At 45.0% G+C, this 19,180-nt stretch overlaps 1 protein-coding gene across 6 annotated transcripts in view; it reads right to left on the reverse strand.

Annotated features, from left to right (window-relative positions):
• NCOA7 (nuclear receptor coactivator 7) overlaps positions 1 to 12,169 on the reverse strand; it is a 94,491-nt gene extending 82,322 nt beyond the window's left edge. Inside the window, exon 1 of one of the 6 annotated variants that reach the window (XM_080586787.1) lies at positions 11,990 to 12,169. The gene's annotated coding sequence lies outside the window, so the exon portion shown is untranslated. Of the gene's footprint in view, positions 1 to 6,885; positions 7,351 to 7,430; positions 7,575 to 7,606; positions 7,644 to 7,735; positions 8,073 to 11,989 lie in introns of those variants that run through there. The other 5 variants (XM_080586791.1, XM_080586785.1, XM_080586790.1 and 2 more) reach the window with 5 other exon arrangements.
• Positions 12,170 to 19,180: the final 7,011 nt, after the last annotated feature.

A 19,180-nucleotide genomic window follows, 5' to 3' on the forward strand; every position in this document is an offset into this window, starting at 1 on the left:
ACAGAACCAAAAAGCCAGGTCTCCATAGCAACCCCAACTCTGTCACATTGCATACGCTGTATATTAAGTAACATACTGAAGGATTTCATTGTAACAGAAAATCCTGTGTGTTTGTAACACACAAGGATTAACCCTGAAAACCTTGACTGGTTATTTCTGGGCTGCTCAGCCCCCAGCATTTACTGCGTTACGGGGCTGTGAGCGCGGCCCGGCAGGACGGCGCGCAGGCCGCATTCCTGTCACAGCGCTCCCACAGCCACTCGCACCCCTACCGCCACACGGCCCGTGTTAAACGCAGCAGCGTTTCTAATTATGTCCTTCTTTCTTGCTGAATTCCTTTAGGTATTCCATAACAAAGAATGATTTAGTTCTCTTGCTCTTCTGAAATATCCTCAAAACCTTTATTATCTTTCCGTTTTCCCTTTCTCCAGCTCCTACACAACGCTACAGAGCTAGCTTCTGGCCTTGTACTGAGAGCCAGCTTGCACTTATATACAGGACAAGAACTTCTATGTGAAACTAAATACACCTTGGTATTTAACAACACGCTCACATTTACCCACCCAATTAATTAGACAGCCTCTCTGATTAGCTACTTGCTTCTTCACTTGTTTACAGCTACATTGAAGTAATTGCTTGGCCTAGCTCAAGTAGAAGTCAGACAGAACAGTTAACTATTTTTTTTTGTCCATGTTAAAGACTTTTTTTTTTTGAGGATCTATAATCCATCCAGTTTTGATGTCAAAAACTTAAGATTTGGCAGACCAAAAACTTTGGCAGACTGCAATGCGGACATTTTCACAGGCCCTCTGGAAATCTGTCCAAACTGTGTAGAAATATACACCTTTAAGAAAAAAAAAGAAGAAGAAAAAAAAAAAGGAAAATGCAGCTTACACCTACCCCATCTGGGTACGTGAGTAATCTGTAGTTAAAAAGCACTGACACATTACCCGTAGGAAGCCCATTATCCCCGAGCAAGATCTGTGTTCTTATCAATAACCATTACAAGGCTTAGGATTAAAACGTACACTTCAAGCCTAGAGTGCACTGCTGGGCTAACCTAATGAGCAGGTGGTATGTGGCATGAGCTTTCCATGGGTCAACATAGCTTTTCTGAGCTATCTGCTTGCTGAACTCAGTGAAGCAGAAAGATAAAAAGTGAAGAGAAACAGGAAGAAAGATACATTTCAGGGCCAGATAAAGTAAATTTCAATTTATAACACAGTATGCTGTCATCCTAAAGCCTTTCAGTGAGACGATAATCATCTGCAGCTCTTTCATCACCAAATGCCAAACAAACAGCATGTGGGATGAAGAAAAAAATCAAAACTTAAACATCAGTTATAAAACAGTACCATGTAAAACTTTTAAGTGCAATATAATGTTGACTGCAAAGCAGTTAAGGGTTGAAAACTGTACTCAGCACTGAAGGTAAAGTCCAGATTTCAATGACATCCACGGAAATTTGGATGGATAGAGACAGAAAGATGCTCACAGGCAAAAGAGACACTTTTCAAGGCCAGTTACCATTTACGAAGGGATGACAATCATTTTGCCTAAGAAATATATTTTCTAAATTGAAACCCTCACAGAAAGAAAATGAAAAATAGCATCCAAAAATCCTATCCTGGTCCACATAACAAGATGACCACGTTACAGCTAACAAGCACAGAGAAATACTCCATCAGAAGCACCTTAAAATCACATTTATTGCTATAGGTGGCCTCTTCAGCTCTGACAGCCTGCAATCCTTGTTGGCTTTCTGATAGCATTTACACAGGTTGCCCACAGCACTGCTGTGCCTCGCTCCTGATGGAGCAGGGCTGGACTGGATTCTGCAAGGAGCAGAGCACTCCTGCTCGACAGAGCTTGGGCATTTCCTTCCCAGAAGTGAGAACAAGGAACATAATGCACCTTTCTTTCTTTTCTCATAGTCTGAAATGTGCTTCACAGACAAGAAGGACTAAGACCAATTCTCCCGGGTAACATATTTTCTCCATAACTCACTATTCACTGCCTAAAAGCAGTTCACCAACATCCATCACTGCATCAGTCTGGTAGTTTCCTTGCCACTCTTACCCTTCGTAGAAGTATCTGGATTTCTTGTATTTATTATCCGAGTAGATTTCCAGGAGAGAACACCCACTGGGAGCTCCTAAGTTGTAAAAGCTGCCTGTTATCTGCCAGGTTCAGCCTGGGACTGAGAGCTGCCACAACCATATTCAGGAAAGGACACAGCCAGTTGACAAAACATTGAAACTTGCCACTTGACACAGTGTCATCTGAGTGGGAAACTCAAAAGAAAACTAATCTCTGGCTCCTTAATCACTTTTCATGACAATGTGCTACTTGTACCAACAGAAACCACACGTTACACTGCGATTTTTAAACCAAATAACCCACTTTTAAATGTATCCACTGACTGATCAGTTAGCAGCAGGGCTCCATTTGAAGGAATACAGAATTCTTATGTTTAAGGAAACAAATATGCCCCAGCAAACAACCACATCGACATTAGCTCCACATGAGAGATTTCGCTTTCAGTCCTGCAGCAGGACACAAACACAGATGACACTGCAGGCTCCTGCCTAGCCTCTGTACGGTGATGTAATGATGCCAGCCAGCTACCTCTCACCATCTATTCACCCCTAGCAATAAGCCATGCCCACCCAACAGAGCTCAGCATCATATCCTAAAAAAAAAAAAAAAAAGCCTACCAGTAAATCAAACAAAATTTCTTCAGCTGATCCCTAAGCGGAGAACAGAGAAAGGCAACCTTGTAATTCCTTTGCACTTCACAACTCATCTCTTAGCCGCTCGATGACTACTCAGACTGTGTGCTACTTGACCCCTCATACTTGGGCAGCAAGAGGGCCTCCCATGCCCATCAGCTGTCGCCCAGCTGTTAAACATTTGACCCATATCTGCCCGAGTGACTGGTTTACATCAGGCAAAGTCAATCTCTCACCACACACCTGGACATGTTTCAGCACACAGGACACGCTGCTCCATAACAAAGTAGAAGTCAAAGATTTGTCCACTTGGTTTACCACCCATTGTCACCAGGATGTCACCACTCACACCACGCACCTACTGGACAACTCCTGCAGGCTGGAAGCCCTAGGAGCTGGGACAGGTGGAACTGGCTGGATTTTACGGCATGCGTTATCAGAGCTGCTACCTTTAGCCATCAGTCTTCAGCAGCTTCACCGCAGAAGGCTTGATAAGAAACCAGGATGGAAAAAAAGGGAGTATGAGAAGTCAACCATTGCTTGTAGATTACAGGAAAAGTTATATATATATAATATATATTCTAAATGACATACAAACCATCTTAATATGTGAAACAATATTATACTCTTCATCATTCTTCTGAATTAGCTGAACCTCTGTGAGGAACTATCAAGAGAAACTCAAGCCATTCTCCAGCCTACCAAGCTTTACCGTGTTTGGTACAGCTACCAAAACCTGCATGCAGTATCATACTCAGCTTTACCAGAATAACTCAGGATTTCTTTGGAATCACTACAGCTATTGAAAAGCATTATACAAATGTCACTTCTCAAGCTAATGGTAAAATAAAGCCCCTGCCATCATACTGGGGGGCCACCACTTGACCAAGAGACTGTCAATTACAATGCACTAATACTACCTACTATGTTCTTTAACTTACATTTTGCACACTGACAGCTGACACAACATGCAAGCACTGCTGAGCTGCTGATACTGAATCATTCCATGTAACATCCCATACAAGCCACAACCGAGGCCAATCCCAATTAGTTTCTGAAATCACAGAATCACCTGAGCTGGCAAGAAGCCATCCACACCTCTTCCCCTCAGAAGTGATGGTTCATGAACATGCATACTTCTTTTCTATTTGTGGCATTACAAAGAAAACAAACCAGAAAATAAGACAGATGGCATGTGGGACAGAAAGCAGAAAAAAAAAAAGAAAAAAAAACAACAGACAAGTGTAGCTGCAGAGAAGGAGCACTGTTAGAAAGGTTAAATTACTTGAAAAATGACTCAGGGAATAAATTACCTTTTCTTAAGACAAGTGTGAGTTCAAGGTAGTAGTAGCTGTCACTGTGAATTTCTGTAAAACAAAGCTGTGATTTCCTCTAACTGGTGCGCTGGGACAGCTCCTTGTCTGCCCTAAGTCTTAGATTTTGGTGAAATGGCTCTCAGGTATCTACAGAAACACTGAAGGGAGATTCCCCAAATCAGTCACTAATAGGTGAAACTACTGTAAGAAAACTTGCATTCTAGAAATATATAATTCCTATTAATAAAAGGCTTTTAAAACCTGCTAAATAGAAAGGGAATCAAACAATCCGAATTTGACACTGCAAATAAGAAGGTAAACACAAATCTTGCCTGTATAGAGAGAGATTCTGATGCTTTCTGTTCTTGTGAACTTGGCTGGTTCTCAGAAGGAACTACATTTAGCTTATCAAACGGGAGGCCTGATGCTCAATCACAACACGTGCTACAGGAAACAGAACAACTGAAAGCTGGGAACAGCTTCATCCAGCTGACAAGGTCACAGGACCACACAAGACATGGAGTCCGAGGCATACAACTGAAAGCTCAGCACACATTTTAAAAGCAAGATAAGTGATGATCAGAAAGGTTTGTTAAGATTATGATGTATACCATATCCATTAAAAGCTCCAAGTTTAAGCCAAACTTCTTCCTAGAAGACAAGAACTTGTCATGAAATCACAGCTTATGTCTTCAGTGAGTATAGGCTCATCACTGGCTCACAATGTGGTGCCAAACTGAAACACGGATATGAGCTCTGCAAGTTTGGCCAGAGACTGGGAGCAGCACTGGTGTGAGAGCAGAGCACTGCACCGCGAGTAACTCACCCTTCCCAGCACCTTTTTACTAGCTTCTGCATTGCGACCCATCATGAGGCCCTGACACACCCTACAAAGCCTGCCTGCACACCGTCCTTCTGCAGTCAACAACAGAAATTGCAGATTCATAACTAAGGGCCCCTGGACCGCTGCAGAGTGCTGCCGACTTCAAAACAGAACAAGCAGTTCCTCATCAGCATCTTTCGGCTGCAGCTCTGCTGCTTACACCTGCTTGATATTTTGATCAAGAACAAAGAAGTATGGCTTTCCACCCACAATCAGAAGAGTTTGCAAAGACAAGGGGGAAAAATACCCCCATATGTGTGTTTAATGTGTCAATCTGAAACGATGTGTTTGTAGCGGGAATATAATCCCTCTGGTTTGCTGTGAACCTTGTCACTGCCTCACTATTTCATGAATCAGGCTAGGGAGAAATGACTTGGGGATAAGTAAACCAGTCGGATCTCAAATAAAGAAAGAAATCTGAAAACTTGTTTCTCCTACCCTCATATTTCCTTCCTTGTCAACGGAGCCCCTCAGTGAGTTCTCTCAGTGTTGACTTCACTCCTCAGTTGTGGAGTTGTTTCCTCTTTTAGGAAGAATGATACTAACCCACATGGAGTCCCTGAAGCAGCAGCACCATTTGTGCGTTTTCCTCTTCCACAACAAAGCTGACCCTGAGGCTGAGCTCTCACACAGCAGGGAGCAAGAAATGATGAGCTCAGAGGTCGGCTGGCATCTTCACCCTCCGCGCTGTACCAGCAGGCAGATGCTTCATCAAAATAAGAGCTGAGCCAGTAAAGCCTCAGACGTGTTTGGCTTATTGATCGTGGGGAGGAAGAGATTTGTCACTCTGTCACTCCTTGGACGGCCACACCAGATTCACTCAGCCTGCAGAGCTGAGGTAACACAACCGACTGCTGAACAGTCCCTCGATGCGAAGGGCACAAGTCAGGTGCAAGATAAGGAGTTTTACCGTTTCTGTTGCTGGTGGTGGCTATACTCTAACTTTCCTGCACTGCCTATTAGAAAGCACAGGTCAAACGAGACCCTTCATCCTCCATCTAGATCATAACTGTCTTCTGTAAAAACCTCCAGCTGCCTGGAGCAGCAATTTCTTGCATCAGATCATGCTCCAGAGGGTTACAGTAATTTCTGCCTTTGGCACGCTCACCCGGATTGGTGACTGCACGGAGCCGCTGTAGCTGCCATACCTATCTATAGGATGTTCACAGCTTTGTTCATAACCTTTTTAAAGAAATGTTATTCTCCGAGACAAATTACTTTCCAATGATTTCAACTTTATTTAAACAGACAGAGACTTATTCCCTGATACTGTAAAACATTTGCAAGTTGTCCACTCAAGAGAAGTCAGGATCCTAAGCTAGGCAAATATTTACAGAAGCAATCCCTAGCCAACCTGAGTCTTCCCTTTCAAAATCCTGGATACATAAAACAACAAAGCAGTGCTCCTATCCAACAGGACAAGGACCGTTCCAATCAACTCTGAGTCACTTCAGCTCCAAAGGGAAATATTTATCATTTCAGCAGTAGATGTGGCAAATCAAAACCAGAACGTGGCCGTTGATACAGTGAAAGCACAAGAGAACAGCCCACTGGGCAAAGGCAAGGCCTGAGCCTCACAGACCTGACTTTACAACTTAGATAAATTAGGTTTTCTGGAAGTGTGCCTTTTTATATCATAATATACAATAACAACAACAGTACTGAATTTAATTGAAGTACAGAATTTCCTTCAAACTCAAGATTTTGCTTCACTTAAAAAAAAAAAAAAGGAAAGGAAAGCCATTAAAAAGCATTTTGTGTCTACAAGCAGTCCCATCAACTTCATTACAGCTCTTCACAGGACCCAAGTTACTTATGGGCTTAGATCCTTACTACCGTTTGTTTAGATCCTTACAACTGTTTGTTTATATTTATGGCCATCATCCAGGTAAAAGGGTGAAAGAGAGCACAGCCTACAGCCCACTAAACGTACATATTTTGAACCATGACTTACACTTAAAGACATCTACTCCTGATGAAGTAGCTTTCATTCAGAAGCCATAAAAGCGCGTGCATTTTCTTGGTGTTTTCTGTTGCGTTCTCCATCACTTTCTCAAAGACCGAGTGGGTACACAAAAAGATGCATACACACGCATCCAAAAAGCAGTACGTGCATAACATAACATCCACCCTGTGTAAACACCTGCTTATACGACAGGCTGCAAGGGTTCTCCAACAAGCGTTTTAAGCATCACCCCAGCGCAGGCCCTCCGCCGGGCTGGCGGCCCCTCGCAGCACGCCGTGACCAATTAACGCGCACCCAATTAACCCGTTACCGCTACCACCAGAGACGCCTGACGACCCAGCGGGCTCCCGGTAATCGCGGCGTGGGAAGCAAACGCCGGCCGGCAGGCTGTCCCCCGGCGCAGGCACCCCTCCATCCCCTCGCTCCGCCGCCCGGGGGCCGCCCGGCCGCGCATCCCCGGGTAGCGCGGCACCCACCAGCCCCCGGCCGGCCCCACCCGGAGCAGCGCCGGCAAGGCGGGACCGGGAACGAACCGAGGGCGAGCCTGGAACGTTCCAGCAATCCGCGGCGAGGTCCGGCGGGGCTCGCGCCCGAGAGCCGGAGGAGCCCGGCCCCAGTGCCGGCGGGCAGGGGCGCCGCCGCGGGCCCGCCTCGGGGAGACGCCCGCCCCTCCCTGCCTGCCTCCCTCCCGGCCCGGGGCTCCCCTCACCTCCCCTCCCGCTCCCGCTCCGCAGCTCCGCCGCACGCCTGCGGCCGGCCCTGCCCGCCCCGTGTCTCCTCCTCCTCCTCCGGCCGCCCCCGGCCTCCCCGCCTCCCCGGCACCCCCGGCCGGCCGCACCTGCAGGGCGGCGGCATGGCGGCCCCGCTCCCCGCTCGGCCACGGCTCGGCTCGGCCTGGCCCGGCCCGCGGCTCCGCCCCGCCGCAGCTCAGGGCGCAGAGCAGGGGGCGCGGCCCGGCCGAGGCCGCGGGAGGGGAGCGGGGCCCTGCCTGGGCACGGGGGGCTGCCACCGGACCGGGCGTCGCGTGAGGAAGGCCGAGCTCCGGCCTTTGCCTCCGTAGGAGGGGTTTTAAGGACGATGCGGAAACAGCGCTTCGGGATACCGGGGTTAACCGAAGCCTTTCGACCCTTGGGAAACGGGGATGCCCGCAAACTTTATCTCTTGTCTCCACGCTCTTGGCGCGCAGGCTCCTTCGCAAACACACCCAAAGCCCAAAACAAAACCCGCCCTAGTTATCAGAAGCTCCGTTCCCTTACCTTAGATCACTCAGGGTAACCCCTCCAGACCTTACAGCTGGCCTAAACAAGATCTCGCTTCGTATCCATCCCCTCCTTCAGTCCGTAACCAGTCTGAAAGACTGCAAAGCCCAGGGAAGGGCCCTCGGTATTACAGCACTGTTAAATCCCAAGTTGTACAAGACAGGCAGATACATGCATTCATAAAAATTTAATTGTATAAACACGCATACAGACAATAAAAAGACGTGCAAAAATAAAACAGCAAGTGCTGTGCGCGCATCTGAAAAATCATTGTTCTTAATAGTTATGGTGTTAATATTAGAACTTGTTGGATGTATTAGAGAGGTGTTTGTCACAGGCATATTTTTTAACCTAACTGCTGTTTAAAGACCCCTCTCAAAATCATGTATGTTGATTCCAGGTGTGAATGCAACTCTAATATGGATATGCAGCCATCTCCCCCCACTACCACCACCCTACTCATAGCATAGGCTTTCTGCCGCTCAGTGTCAATACTGGGTCAAAAATACTAAATTTGCTGCTGTATTTTCAGCTAAAATTGAAGTTTGTACCTGTTTTTTTTTTGTTTGTTTGTTTGTTTGTTTTCTTTCTTTCCCTGAAACGTTTGGCAAGATACAGATTTTCTTTAACACACAGTCTCCACCTTAGAGGATACATTTTCATAGCATACTGAATTTACTACATCTTATACCTGCATTATTACCCAGGCAAAAGATGGCCAATCCCAAAGTTACATCAGCTAAAACCACAAAGAGCTCTCTAACACAACATAGAAGAATGGGGCTATGCTCCCAGGTACCCCTCAGGTACTGTGTAGATAACAAAATTTGGGGGAAAAAAAAAAAAAAAAAGAGAGAGAAAGAGACAGAAAACTGCAGGCCTAAAATAGTACCACTTACCTGACTTCTTTTGGGTTTGCTGAATTGCTATAGAAGATACACAGCCCTATCCATCAAAGTTGTGGAAAACCTACTTAATCTCCTAGCTGAACTTAAATGACAATGACAGTGACTAACACCTTATTTTAGCTCCAGGAAAAGTTGTCTCTGTCCCTGTCATTCCCCATCGTCATTCCAAGCACATCAGCTGTATTGTCTTGTGTAGGAAACTCTGTGAGGGTGATGCTTAGATTCCACACAGCAGACAAAGTAACTACACATTTCTTTTCAGTATTTACATTGCCCCAAGCATTTTAAATGTATATTCCAGCTACAGGTATTCGGAAGAAATCATTCAAGCTCCTGTCACAGCAGCAGAATGAGCATGCTGAGGCTGGAACAGAAGCATGTCACAAGTTCTGGTTACAGCACTGTGGGATATTGCCTGGGGTTCAAGGCAGAGAGTGAGTGTCGTTGGAAGAACCTGCGTGACTGGATCTAACAAACTATTTCATTTAACTGAGCCTGGAAGTAAGCGGTACTGTCTGACTATCTGTTACAATGATGATCATGATATATAGGTATAGGTAGAGATACAAATACACATCACCTTTGAAACAAAATTTAGTTTTTACCTCTGTATAGCACAGATAATAGAAGACAGTCTGAATGATTTGCTCTTTCCCATGGTAATATATCCCTGTGGCGATTATTTTGAATAAAAATGATCTAATGCTGTTTAATTCATGGTCTCTGTGATACTAAAACTTAGAATATCCTTATCCAAGAAAATCTTAAATTCAGGTTGCTCATTCATTTCAGGATCAGACAAATTTGTTTTATCGCTGATTGTGCTACTCTGGAGGCGATGAAAATGCAAGTTTGCTTTTTAATCACTTCCAAATTGAGAATTTTAACCCCAGGAAAAGATTTCTTACACAAACTCACATGCATAATAACACGTGGAAGACAGAATAGACTTGGGATATTTCAGTACAATATCTGAATGGGTCTCGATCTCCCACTGAATACCCACAGCAGCATATATCGATAGAACTGCATACATTGCACAGAATAAAATTGTCACAGATACTGACAGTAAGTTTATGGCCTGCACTCAGATCAGCTTAGCCAGTATCAGAAAAAAGAAACAATTGCTCATGCATGGTTCATGTCCTCTTTTTTTAAACATCTGCATCTGTTAGCTTATTGCTCATTTGTTTGAGGAAGATAACCTGCAGTAAAGAATTACGCTGATGAGCCTGAATACCGTTAACAGCCCAGTTTTGAAAAGGTATAAAAATAAATGTAGATGGATGTTTTCTATTCCCATTAACAGTCATCCTGGTCTTTCCCAAGAATTCTTATGATTTTTCACTATGAAATAGTCACTAAATTGGTTTCGTACAGGCAGTCTTTTATGCCTAATTGAGGTTCTGCTTGATACTACCATGCACTGGGGGCCGACTTCCGTAACAACAAATTGTTATTTTTAGCTTGGTTTCAGTTGATGCAAAGAGGAATTTTGCAAGTCTCCCCAGCTAGCCCTGTAGTTTTGAATCAATTGCCTAGATTTAAAACAATTTAACAGACAGGGGTATTGAAAATTTCTACGACTTTCACAAAAGTGAAACAGAAAACGACCAGAGCTTGAAAATCTGTGAGAAGTTCTCCCCACGTTATTGTTTACCAGTTTCTACTGTCTAGTACAGCAAAACAGTAGATTATTCCAAAATGCTCTCTAGAAGAGACTGTGAAAGAAAAAGGATTTGTTCACATACATGAGGAGATAATAAAAAGTCTTATTTGTTTCAGCTAAGGTATTTTGTTGAGCTCTGTGAGAACACTTGATGAAGCACCCCACTGCCATACCTGATCCCAGACCCCGGGATAACATACATTATAATACAGGATAGAAGGAAAAGCTGACACAGGTCTCCCTGGATCAAGAACAGTGTCAGAAGAATGGAAGATCAAGGGAGGCAGTAGTAGAACTTGAAAAAATATTCAGAAAAATATTGTTGGTGAGTTACTCCTCTATTTTTCATGAGAGTCTTTAAAATATTTTCTATTTGTAAATAGTAAATAACTAGTCCACACAGTATTAAGACATGACACTGCAAATTCTCACATACTGCCCCCTACCTCTGTTGAAAATAAACTGCAAGAAGATAGAGCAAGTCACCTTAGAGCTTCTAAAATTAAATGGTCTTTGAGCTAGGAATATCAGAATTGCTGTAAAATTTGGAAAACTTGTTTTGAGATTCTCTTTAAAATTCATTTCATAAAAACAATATTATGATGAAAACAGCTACAAGAAATCCAAACTACATTTTTTTTCCCAGAATATGTGTATAAACTATCGGTTAGGTAACCATTCTGAACATACATAGAATTAAGCATAAAATAGCAAAAGACAGTACAGCATTTTTCCTTCACTCTCCTCTCCATCTCCCCAAAACTGGGATAATGCACATTTGAAACCTGGATAACTTAAAGAAGAAAAACTGATGCCAAGACTTTCCAGATCAAATAAACAGCTGGGGAAAGAGAAGAGTGATAAATGCACACATTACACATAATTATGAATAATGTTTACAGTGCCTGTGCACATCAAGGATTTTCCCTACTACTGAAGTGGGTACCCCAGCTACTAAAGACAATTTGTACTTACCATTGTATAGAAGAAACATATCCAAATAAAAGACTTTCAGTAAATTAACACATTACTTTGATGTCATTCTTACTCATTTTTACCTAGTAAGCCTGCTGTCACACATCAATTAACAAGGCAAATTAGAGTAATAACAATACCTAATACATTCATATGGAACAGACAAATTAATCGCATGCTGTTTACAGCTGGCAGCTAAAGTAAGGGCTCTGATTTTTCATCTTTAAATACCCGACTCTGAAGGCTGGGGTACAGAGCCTCTGACACTGAGTGCTACTCACTTGGCGTTACTGACACACTGCCATCCGGTCGTGTTAGGTGACAAGGAGCATCGCTCTCTGACATCCCTCCCCTGCGGCTCTCAGGACGATCGTTCTTCTCCAGCTGGCATCGCAGGGACGCAGGCACAGGCAGCGGCTGCTTCTGCGCGGGCAGGAGGCTGAATCGCTGACAGCTTCACTGATGGGTTTCTCTATCGCATGTAGGAAGCCAGAGAAGAGGCACAATCTTTTGCCAGCGCACATGACCTGCACGGAAAAGAAAGCCTTTTCTAAAAATTACCACATACCCTGTGACTCTCCGTGCTATTTTCCTGGTGGTCATGGGGTCTGTCCCCTCACCACTACAGCCTGGGTTCACACCCTGGAAAAGATTTCTTATTTCGGTGAAGCTTCTCTTGTACATACATACATTCAAGTTTTCAATACCCTTACAGCTGCAATCAGGGATTCTTTCACCGATAAAAAGAAATTTCATCATATTATTGCACATTCATGTGGACCTACCCTAGTTTTAAAGCACCTGCCCTGAGTGCTGTTAGCATCATAGCCACTCTGTAGCTCTGAATTCTGTACCCCTCCAAAAGCCTCTCTTGGGGTGACGGTAAGTGCTTGGGGTGGAGGAGCCTGTGCTGCTAACAGACGTCATGGAGCTGGTTAAGCATGCAACTGTATTTAATCCAGCTCGGTTCCTGTGGTTTAGAACTACCTTAATATTTAGCTGTTGTTCCTGTCCTGCTCTGGGGCCAAAATAATCACTGTGTTTACAATGGTACATTTACCCTTGGCTCACATTGGCGTGAAACCAGGTCCCACGTGGTCTTTCTCTTCAACGAGGGGCACTGGTGACCTGCTGGGACCAGGGACTCTCTCACCTGGCCACGTCCCTGTCTTTCTATATGTCTCTGGCCACAGTGGCACCTCAATCTGAGCTGCTGTCTGCCTCCAGCACTCCTCAGCTTTGTCCCCTCACGGATGAAAATGCCTCGGTCTTACCGAAGAAGCTGCTATCAACATGCGCATGTGAAATGCAGTTCTTGCAGTGTGCAAGACTCTGTCCAAGGGGGCCTAATCCTAACGTTACAGTTTTATAAGTTACTTACATCACTGCATACTAAAATCAATCAGCTTGGACAACAGCAAGCTCCACCTCAATCCAAGTGCACACTGCGTTCAAGCCTGCTCAGAGAGGTTTGGGCTGAAACGAACCATTGACTCTGCTGGGACTTGGTAAGGCTGAAACCAACACCCCAAGCGCCTGAGCACACCCGAGGACGTGGGAGTCCTCCACGTTTGCTTTCTGACTCTAAGGCTGTTAAAGATAAGCTAAGGCATATTTGCAGAATCCACAAGCGTAAAGTCTGAAGCTTATCTTTCTTAATGTGGGAAAGGTTTCTTGTATAATGAATTTCAGAGCCAGAGGGTTTGAGAACTGGCGATTTGCTCGTACAGAGCAAACCCTCTCATATTATGGACATGGCTTACACAGAGGAAACTACTTTCTGTTAGCATAGCTTACAGCTCTGCGTTGCTTATGAAATCACCACGCCAGAGGGAGAAGCAGATGCAGTCTGCATCTATGGCCGAGTTTTCACTCATCTCATAGAAATATTAGCAAAACCAGAGGGGTCACCCATTCTTATCTGTCACACCGGGGTGTCCTGAAATAGCACAGAGGACAGCACGTCTCCTTTCTCCCCCATCTCGGGTCTAGATTTGTGGCCCAGGGCACTCTGCTGACGAGGCCTTCTCTTTTTAGGAAGGGCACGAACAGGCAACATGAAATAAGGGAAAACAAACAGTGATGCACTTTGCACAAGGTATGCTGAAGCCTTTTTATTTGTATTTTTAAACATAGTTTTAACAAATACTCTTCTGACACTTTCCCCTAGGCACAGGAGGAGGAGGAGGAGGAGGACTCACCGCTCCCTCCTCCCTCAGACGCTGCCCGGTGGCGCTTTGGCCCCGGGACGCGCCCCCACACCTCCCCGGGGAGCGCCGTGCCCGCCGCCATCCCGCCCCGCCCCGCCCGGCGCCCGCCGTGCCCCGCTGCCCTCCCCGCACCCCCTCCCGCGGGGTGCAGTGGAACGTCCCTGCCTTACGCACAGCTGCCGCCGGGCCTTGGTACGGTCCGGAAGGGGGGGAGCAGGGGAGATCCCGGCAAGAAGGTAGGACGAAGGGGCGTGGCCTTGCGGATAAGGTCTTGGGGAAGGAGTTGAAGCCTGCTCGCAGCGTTCCCTGGTGGTCTAGTGGTTAGGATTCGGCGCTCTCACCGCCGCGGCCCGGGTTCGATTCCCGGTCAGGGAAGAAGTTATTTTTCTCCGTCACTTTATTACTTCTCTCTGTGCCTTCCGTTTTGCTTTCACAGTTCAAGGAACATCCAGTCCTGCCTTCACAAAAATGTCTCTGCGATACTATACGATATTCCCACATGCAGAGTTTTTAGTACCCAATGGGTGGTGCTGTTAGCCAGCACGTAGAAATACAGTATTTTCCTTTTTTTGCCTGCTCTGGCAGGTAAGGGTGCTCCCACACCCACACAGGTGAGCGGTCACTTGGTGCCCTCATGGGCTGTGCCAGTGGGGACCCAGGTGAAACGGGGTGCTGACCCCATGGCTGCCCCCGCCATGCACAGGGCTTGTGGCCTTGGAGGAGCTTTGTCCCCTGCCCCTCTGTTGGCCGTGCCTCTCCCTGCTGCCTCCACACCTGAAGAACAGGCCGTGGTGTGCAGGGTAAGAGAGGGGCAGGATCTCTTTGTTTGTGTTGGGGCAATGCCTGTCGCAGGTAAGAGGAGAAATGTTAGCCTGGGCTGTGGAGCAGAGGCTAGCACGCCTGGCAGGATCCTCCCCACTGCCAGGAGCATGCCTCAGGCCTCGCATCACCCAGATGACTCCTTCGTGTTGGCAGGCCGTGCTGTACACTGGAGGACTTTGCTGTCATGTGAAGGCACCCCTGGAAATAATGGCTTTGGCTGCCTTTGCCCAGGTGTGCTGTAGGAGTGCTGCAGGCTGGGCCACCCTCCAGTCCTGACGGGAGCATCTCATGAGAAACCTTGAGCTCTTCCACTCTATTTTTAACAACAGAAGAGTTCCAAGGGGGCGCAATGGGATGGGCTCTCCTTTGCTTTAAGGAAGAAAACAAACAGTCAAAAGAGCTGTCCTCACCCTTTTGGTATTAAGAAAAGCTGTCTAATAATAGTGTGGGTGATGGAGCACTGTTTGCGGGTGACGTAGCACTGGCACAGGTAGCCCAGAGAGGCTGTGGAGCCTCCCTCTTTGGAGATCTTCAAAAGCTGCCTGGACATGGTCCTGGGCACCCTGCTCTGGGTGTCCCTGCTTGGCAGGGTGCTGGACCAGATGGCCTCCAGAGGGCCCTTCCAACCTCATCCATTCTGCGATTCTGTCAATAGTTAAGCACTGGGACCGAAGGATATAAGCTAAGGAATTATATCATCCCCGTGACTGGAGGCTGTTAAAAGCAGGCTCTGTGAGAAGCTCATCAAGGGTCTTTCACAGGCTCAGTGGGTCTCCTGAGGCCTGAGTTTGTTTTTTCATCTTGGACCTTCCTCTATCATTAACAGTTTACTTGAATTGCTCTGAGATATCCATGTGAGAGCTCTTAGACTTCTCCCTCTATCTTTGGTCTCAGTGAAATGTGTTACGAAGTTGGTGGAAGAAGTTGCTGTTTTCTATTTCAGAAAATTACCGGCCACTTTAGAAGCAGGCAAAGTGAATTTCAGGTAATGACTATCTTCCAGAAAAGGTATAGGTATGGTTTTACAGAGTAATAACAAAAAAAATTTCCTTTGCTTTTAACTCAGTTTTTGTAGTGGTATGTTTGCATGCTCTTAGCAGCATGAGCCCTGCTTTAAAGTAATTTGAGAAAGGTTAATCATATGCAAGATTTTAAACACTTGGAAAAAATCACCAAAATAGCTCTTGCAGACAAAGAAAGAGTACAGTTTCCAGTGTTTTACTATAAACGGAAACATAACTTTTCCAAAGCCTTTTCAGTCCAGTGCCAGACCTGAATCTTGCCACTGAACGTCAGAGGATGAACATCCACCTTGCAACAAGTGGAAAACAGCCCTCTTTCTGGTTTACTAATGCTTCGGGTTTGAACTGAAAAGACTCCAGGATAAGTGTTCATCTTCACCATGGGCCAAACTGTTGTGGTGGTAAAATCATAAATTTTTAAGATTTGAGAGGCCTGGCCAAGAAGTTTGCGCTAACTAAGAGGTTATTCCTTTCAGCTGAAGGCTGGAAGCCTCTGATTGTTTCCAGGCCCCACTTCTAAGCTGAGCTAGCACCGGCTCTGCCACTCCAACAGACTCCTTCCTCCAAGAGCCATCTTGCCATATGCCACACCACCATGTCTTCACTGCTTCATCCCTTCTTAACTACTCCTAGGGATGGGTGCTTGGCCTTGTTAACATTGGAACAGTTGTTTTTCCTCATCTTTTTTTTTTCTTTCTTTTTTTTTTCTTCCCCCCCCCCCCCCCCCCCCCCCCCCCGAAGTAGCATGTAGATCAGATCTATGCAATCCCTGAGCAGAGAACAGGGGAGCAGAGGGGGGAGATGCTGCCTGGATGTGCTGTCACTACGGTCATAGTTCATAAAGCTTCTGTCTGATCTGTCTTAATTTGCACTTACATTATTACACACTTGGATTACCGATATTCTTTGACACAGTTACGGGGGTTTTAAGATTGTCTCCCTGTTTCATGTTCTTCAGATTAACATGGTAGAGGGAAGGAGCAGGGTACTCGTTTTAAGAGATGGAAGAAGAATCTCTCCTACATTCTTTTTTTTTTTTTTTTTGTAATAATAGGTAACTCATGACACTGGAATGCAGAATTCCCAGACAAGGTGGGCTGTTTTGCAGAGGACAGGCAGTGCAACGAAAGACGCATTACAGGAGCAATCTGGCTCATATCCGCACAGGCTAACAAATTGGTGTTTCAAAATACAAGATCAATATATGTATGTATGTATGTATTTATTTATTTATTTTTAATTATTGTTTGAAATGTCACATTCTCAAAGTGTAGCTGAATTTGCTCCCAACTATGATACATTCTGAGATACTGGATCTCTCAAATATTTTTACTTTCACTTATGTTCTTACTCAAAAGCTTGATCAATTGCCTCCTGTCTCACAGCAAAGATCAGTGGGAATACACGACAGTAGAAATACGGAAGGTAAAGAGAACAATACCTTAAGTATAGATCATTTTAACCAGCAGCTGAGTATCTAGTTAAGACTCTTACCTCTTAGTTTTTATATCTTATTAGAAAATTTGGAAAATAGGAGCTTTCAGATCCAAACTTGATCTTTTATCTCTGACATTAACTTTTCTTTTTGGCTACCTATTTTAAGTTATAGCACTATATTAATTCAGTTTCTTAAGTTTTTCCAATCTTACATTAAATATTTTGCCTGTGTTGAGCATAAAACTTTGCACAACTGACTATTTAGAAAATGAAAGCTCCCAGTGTTTTTCTAAAGGCATATTTTCTACTTGTCCTCATATTCATATTGCACTTTTGTTTGAAGCATACATGGTCGTGTATTTATTGGATTTATTCTGCTCCCATGACATTCAGGTGGCAACTTATCTTTTTTTTTTTTTTTTTTGTGGAAATAAATGATGAAGTAAAACGTCACGCTGCACTCTTAAGGGAAACGATCCTCTGCTTGTTGATAAAAATCTCCTTTTAATATGCCACGAGGTGGCATCCTAGTTGCATGTCTTCCACGGTCTTGCACCCAGCCTCCCAACCCAGCTGCAGTTCAGATTTCAAACAATTTCATAAGTTAACAATACACCCATTCAATTGTAATAAGCTGTGAGGTAATGAAGGCTTTGTATTTGCTGATAAAGCAACTTCATGTACAGATGAAGCTGTCATTAAGTGAAATCCTAAGCAACATATTTCCTTCTCTTCCATCTTCTTTCCATCGTGTCTTTCTACCTGGAGATTTGGAACAGAAGGAAGTGCAGAAAGTCTGCGCCGAGGCAGAGGAGGGAAACACCATTTCTGCATCCTGGGTAGGTGGGCATCGTGATCAGCTGCCTGGGGAGGCGAGAAGGGTCTGGGTCTGGTTTGGTTCCTTCTGCACTGATCCACCGGGCCAGGGGACCACGGAGCCGGCTGTGCTGTGACACGAGTGCCGTTGTCACCATGGCAGTCAACGGACACAAACAAGGCAAAGTGCTTATTAGATAAGCTGCTGGAGATGGAAGGAAGAGAAAAAAAGAAAAACACAAAAGATGTTGTCAAGCACAAAACCTCTTCTCCAGACTTTTTTTTTTTTTTTTCCCTCCCAACATCATTTCTGTAATATACTACTGGCTTGCAAGTGTAAATCTTTCTCCTAAATACAGATTTGATATGTAACACTTCCTGGCCAGTAAGATAAACTAAAAAAGCATAGCAATCTCATTTTAAATACTACTATGATCGTCACTGCAGAACTACAGTTGGAAAACCTACTCTGAATCATAATTTAAAAGAAATGGTTTTATTCAAAAGAAGGCATCTTATTTAAGGTGATGTTAATGAAAGTCCAATGCAGATTTAATTACCGCAGGCAGCTCTAGATAATACTATCCAAGGGCCATTTTCCAAGAAGTGTTTTCACAGGAGCAATTGCCATGTCCTATTAAGAAGTGCTCTGATCATGAAATTATGAAAGCTCTGACCCTTTTAAATGCCTGAACTTTTTCAGTTGCTCACTGAAAATCTGCTTTCTAGATCTGTTTTATGACTGCCTTGTGGCTACAGTCAATCATTACCTTCTGCTTTTCCATGCTTTGTTTCCCATGTGGTCTTTTGATTAATCACATTTTAGTAAACTATATTGACAATGTATTGTGCTGAGCCTAATCTTTGTCTAGCTGGCAGGAAAACAAGAGCTGGGAGGTGCCAGCTTCCCCCGAAAGCTGGAAAATAATAACAGGCTATAAATTGATATTGCAACACATGCTCTGCCTTGTGCTGCTGCCTGCTGCGTGGGACAGGGGATAGCAGTGACCCAGGCGAGGCCGGCAGGGCTGGCGGAGCGTGGCCACGGCAGGGAGCCTTCTGCAGCTCCGCCGCCGAGAGGCCGAACGCCCGGGCTGGCCCCGCGTCCCGCGCAAGGGATTTTTTTCACAAACAACAACTCCACGTTGCAGAAACCGTGTGAACT

This window comes from Anser brachyrhynchus (genome assembly GCF_964034855.1).
Source record: "Anser brachyrhynchus genome assembly, chromosome: 3".
Taxonomy (NCBI): Eukaryota; Metazoa; Chordata; class Aves; order Anseriformes; family Anatidae; genus Anser; species Anser brachyrhynchus.